Below are 6,000 nucleotides of genomic sequence, written 5' to 3' on the forward strand. Positions count from 1 at the left end.
TTTGCAGCATACTGATTTGGACAAGGTAGGGCTTTCATGAGTAGTTTTTTCTTTAAGAATGTATTAAATGTATCCTCTGCTGTATTTTGTTTTCCAAGTTTCAGTGCTTATGAAGCCTGTCCTTGATTCCATGGTCTTCGGTTTTTTTAAAGCAAAAATAATTGGAGACCATGAAAGAAAAAAATCAAATGTATATTGTGTAAAATACCATTGAAATGAATCTGTTTTCACTCCTAAAAATCTGTATTTTAAAATTGGGTTGTATTACCCCACTTGGGACTAATACAAGTTGGGATACATGGGGTTCTGCTGTCACGTGTTTTGTTGCAGTTACCCCTCATTCCTTCAAATAGTGGTTCTACAAAGAGTAACAAGACTGCAAGATACTGAATGTAGCCCATTTCAACTCTGGAGGAATTAAGTTCCTGCTGTCTTTAAAATTATGCCAAAAGAGAGTGTATTATTTGAGGAGTCGTCATTTGAATAACCTTTGTTAGATAGTTATTCAAGACCAGTCTATTTTACACAGAAAAATAAAGGTATGTCTTTAAAAATAAAGGGACATTTTAATAACGTTGTAAAATATATGTAAGGAATTAACTTGGAGAAAGAGCTGAAAATGCGTCTTAGTATTGAAATTTGTGTTACGATCTCTTTCATTACTTGTGGAATCCATTTAAGAAGTCAAGAGAAATGCTGTAATTGAATCCATATAGATAATTTTGGGAGAAGGTAGAAATCATTTTAAAATGTTAGTAAGAGTGTGTCATCCCTTTATTCCTTTGAAAGCGGTGAAGCTGGGAGTAGCATTGGCTTGGTCTCGGCGATGTTTAGTGGATGTGCCTTTGCCCCTGATATTTCTTGGCAGTGAGTTAGTATCTGGACTAGATCTTACTACTGGACGCAGTACTTATCACTCTCTTCTCCGAGAGTCGGTATTTGCCGTAAATGTCACATACTGACGATCATATGCCTTATCAAAATTTCCTGAGAAACAAAATATAGTTAAATTTAACGCCATAGTCCGCTTTGATGCTAATTCTACACTGTATAAGCAGTAGAAAATCAATATAGTGAGAAAATACATTGTACAGTACAGAATAATATATTTTGCCAACAATGTTAAAACAGAGCAAGGAAAAAGAAGCACATTTGTAATAGCACAAATTTACAACAATTCCACTGTTGCATTTGGCATTGTATTTTTGGGAAAAAAAAGGGGGGTAGATATTTTGATCTGGCATCAATGGATTTATTGCATTTTTGATCAGTTTAACTTGCTGCCTGATACTCAGCAGTTTATTTCTAAGCAGTGCATTCTGCATGTGATTGGTTCTTCAAGAACTTGTATTCCTTCCATACTGATTAATGAAAAAAAAAAGAGCCTTTTAAAATTAGAAAGTCCACTGCATTCATTTCTGCTAGTTTTCCTCCTCAAAGCTGAAATTACATGAATAACTTCTGATTTTGGCCAAATGTATAGATTTTGGCATGTGACTGATGAATATACCACGAATCCACTAGTAGCCCAAGGTCTGGAATGAAATACTCCCAGTAAATCAGTTCTTGGGGCTGCAGAGCTGCTTGATTTCGTGTATGGGGATGGGGAGGTGGGGGAGAGAAGAACATTACACCGTCAGAGCTGTGGATGAGTCCAGCCAAGACTTCCACAGATCTTGCTGAGAATTTAAAATGTCAAGGAAAGTAAGCTTAAGGAGCGCAGGCTTAGGCCCAAGGTGTATTTACATTTGAAACACGCCCGGTTCTCTCCTCACGCAGAGAGCGAGAGCGTCAGTGACGTTGTACAAGAACGACATAGGAAGAGAATCGAGCAAAATGCCAATTGTATGTATGCATGAGAAATAGAGGGGGGAAGAACGAAGTTGAAAACAGTCATTCCAACTGCAAACTTTGGACCTTGGGCTTCTCAGATCCCAGAAAATTTGTTTCTCACCCAAACTGGTTCCCAGTGATAGCTTGGCAGCGTTCCCTGCCTTGCTGGGAGCCAGTTCAGAGTCACGCTGGTAAAGACATTGCTGCCTTTACTAAAAAACAGAAGAAGATACCCACAAAATTTATGTTTTCTTTTCTGCTGATTTGCCCCTTCTGTTTTTACTTCTATAGATACTGTATGTGTAGCATTCTACAAGGCATGCTGGGTAAAATATACTATGCAAATGTGTACAGTGTTGCATGCTTTGCTCTCCCTCTGCTTTTAGTGGCTTTCAAAGAAAAAAAGTGGTGTTATTTTTGTGATCAGAATCATTTAAAAAAGAAAATGCAGACTGCATGCTGATAGTATCCTCATTTCTATGGATTTGTTTTATGGAATTTAGATGTAAAAAAATGAACTGCATTACAATAACTTTTCTACAATAAACGAAAAAACTACAAACCGTTCAAAAGTCTTTTAAGTCCCTTCGTGTTCTGCATTCAAGATTGGAAAAAAGCTCGGGCGAGTCACTTGAGAAAACTGTTCAGAGTGCTGCGGTATGTTTCTTGTTTGCCGATAGCTTTTGGCAGCAGCTTCACGTGTTAGCATTTTTAGTAAAAATTAATGAGATTCTGAAGGAGGGGATGCATTTAGTCTGTCAAATGAATGGTGTTTATTTTTAGATCTACCTGCTCTTAAATAGCTGCAACTCAGAAGTACATAAATATATCCAATATCTCACTTCCATCAAGATAGAAAATACTTTCAGCCAACTGCTCTGTTGAAGGATTCTCATGAACATTAATGGTCTTTGGATCTGGTCCCCAGTATGTTCTCATACTAATTTAAAATTGGTTCCTATACAGAAACAAGTATCAGAATGATGTGAGGTATTAAGGATTGAATGAATAATTAAAAGAAAATGAAATAATGTTTATAGTATCTTGAAAACAACAAAGCACTGGAAAATGCAGCCCCTAGCAGAGTTCCATGCTCCTTCTTCCAAAGAGTGACGAACAGGAACCAGCAACCTAACAGAGGTGCTACAGTCATCAAAAAAACCAACCCCAGCAGTACAGTGCCTTCAAACGCGGTACGCAGCAGGGGAGCAAACCAGCTGTACGGCAGCACGGGGTTGTACTGAGCCCCGCCGGACCAGCAAGGGCGTTGTGCCCTTGGGCTCCCCTGTACGACTGCCCTTGGGTTCGTGCCGGAGGGGAGAGGTGTAGGGGCCGTCAGCGGGGCTCAGGCAGGTTTCGCTCATTGGGGCATTCCTCTCGCATCTCTCTCGGCCCGGCAGCACCTGCGATAACCAGTTGCACAGTTGTGCTGCTTTCCTCGATGTTTCTGTCAGGAGCCTGCTTTTGAAGGCCAGAAAGACATTTCCCAGGTGAGCTGCATGTTACATGTGAATTAATGTTGGCTTTTACATATCTAATGCATGTGCAGGGGTCTTAAAATTCTGTTTAATTGCATTATCTTGTCGTAAGTGTCCAAAATCAGTTACGAGCATGCACGTTTTAATCTAAGCTGCTAATAAAAAGCTTAAGGTCTTTCAAATAAATGTAACTGAGCAAAAACGTATTCTTTTGTGTGTTTTCGTAAGATCCTGGAAGTTAAAAGTTCATAAGCCACTTGTCTGTCTTCTCTACATGTTCAGGTTTCTTCTGCGTAGGAGTATTTTCCCTTTCCTACTGTAGGCAGATGATGTGCTCCTGCAGCATAGACATGCTCAGGTGACCCACTGTCTGCATTACACTTGCTTGGAACAAAATGTACACGACCTGAAAAAAGCTTTTCGAGTTTCCAGGAGGAAACTGTGTCACTGTATTCACAATAAGCCATGCCAATCTGAGTGCTGCTTAGAAAGCTTCAACCAGCAAAGGGAAGCCCAGCGTTGGTTTTGGCACGTAAAAAGGCAGCAGAACAATACAGGTTAAACCAGGCTGCTGTACAAATGACTGACTTAAACAATGATTTAACTGCCAGAGGGGCCAGGAGGAATGAAATTTCAGTAGCTTCCTAGTCCTAAAATACACCATATATTCATACATCTTGTGAAAATGTCACTCCATTTTGGCAGCTGTTGGGTACAGGCAAGCCGTTGGTAGTCAGGGGTGTTATGTGGCAGGACCAAGGGGTGCTGGCTGCAGGGCTATACTAGCCAGCGCAGTCTGATCTTAGCTTCAGTAGGCCACAGGGTCTATAAAAAAACCCAAACGTACATGGGGGAAAAAAACCACGATGCTCTTCTACTTAAAGAATCAAAATAAATGGTTGAATTTAATTTTGCTACCCTCTCACATAGCTGTGCAGCCTACCTAACCCTGGAGCGAGCCCACGGATTGCAGACTTGCTCTGTGTTTACACCAGGAGAACCGAGAATAGAAATGGATCGTAGGCATCTAAAATTCTCAGCTGAGCTATGGCAGAAAGGGGGATAATTGTCAGCTAATGAATAATTAATTCCATCACAGGCTGAATGCTGAACTTGCGGCAAGCATATTGCATTGGAGGAGCTGCTTCGTTTGCCTGCCAGTCACACGCCGTGCCAGCGACTGCAGCTCTAACACGGGGACTGACACTTCCTGCTGTATACCTCGATTTCTCCTTTGCCTTCCCCCGTCAGCCTCTCCAAAGCCACTGCCCTCAGCTAGCAGACTTCTTGCTTGTCCCAGGAGGAATACACAAATCTTGGTAACTCCAGCAGTGGAACAGTATGGAAAGATATTTGTGCATTGCCCTTACATATGATAAAAGCATCGCTACTTCTCCGAAGTCATGCCTATTGTTGAGGTTAAAAATCAGCAGTATGGTTCCAAAACAGCAGACCAAAACCATAAAGGGTAAACAGCCTTCATATTAAGAGAGACGCTTTTTTTTTCACATGCTGCTGGTGACTCTTGAGCAAATGGAAGTTTCACAGACTAGCTGAAAGGTGTCTGGGCTAACTGTGTTTTTCCCTGACATATTAGGTAGCTGATATTGCATCGCTATTGTTAATGCTGAAAAAGGTGTAAAGCATGAAAACCATGGACGATAACACATTATATCTAGTTATTTCAAACCTAGATGACTACAGATCTGTTACTAGTGCAGTGTATGAATTATTTTTATCCTATTAAAGTTGTAACATGCCAGTTTATTATTGGGGTATTTATTTTCTTCAACTATAAGGACCATATACTCCACTGCAACAGAAAGCATGAAAGCCTGCAGACACAGAGAGAATCTCAGAGATTACTACTGGCCTTGCCACTTCGAGTACAGGCCAATAATTGCAGCAGGAAAAATAAAAGCAGCAAGAAGGAAAGAAGCAAAAAACCTCTGAAATAAGAAAGGAGAGGTGGAACTGAGTGAGTAGGCATGCCAGCCTGCAACAGAGTACATGAAAAATTAAGCCAGTGGACAGGAAAAAGGGAGGCTGTCATGCAAGTGACAGGACAATAGGGAATGAAGAGCAAAGACAGTAATGTGTACTATCAATGACAGGAAGTTATACTATGTCCTACTGACAGTTCTGAGGAACAACAGCATGTCACAGGACTTTAAGGCTTCTCTGTCCCAAGGAAGGCATCCCAAGAGGAGCTGGTCTAGCTCAAGATGAAGGCTTCCCAATCCTGAGTGGGGACAGAGGATGACTCCCAGGCTGGCTCAGCTGCCACCCGACCAAGCTTCCAAGAAAAAGGAACTCCATCAGATTACTGTGGTGGTTAAGTGATAAGCAAAGCCTTCAAACTCTGATCTTCAGAGGAGATGCCTTTTGAACTTTTGAACCAGACTTTCCACCAGTTTCACTCTTTCACACTAGCTCTCCCAAAGTTAAATTTACTTTTTCAGAGAACTGCAGGTGTGGGTTTTCTTTACCATAACCACCCATAGTGTTTAAAATGAAGATGTGTCCAACAGCTGTGCAACCTACCTGCGGCTCCCTAGAGAATACTTCTAACTGAATTACAAATCCTAGTGCTGAGAACACCCATTGCTTAAAGTTGCATCCAGCACTGGTGCCACTGAAAGACAGAACGGGACTAACCCACGTAAAGTTTTGTTTGTAGAGCAGTTAG

This window comes from Phaethon aethereus (assembly GCF_964289735.1).
Source record: "Phaethon aethereus genome assembly, chromosome: 6".
Lineage (NCBI taxonomy): Eukaryota > Metazoa > Chordata > Aves > Phaethontiformes > Phaethontidae > Phaethon > Phaethon aethereus.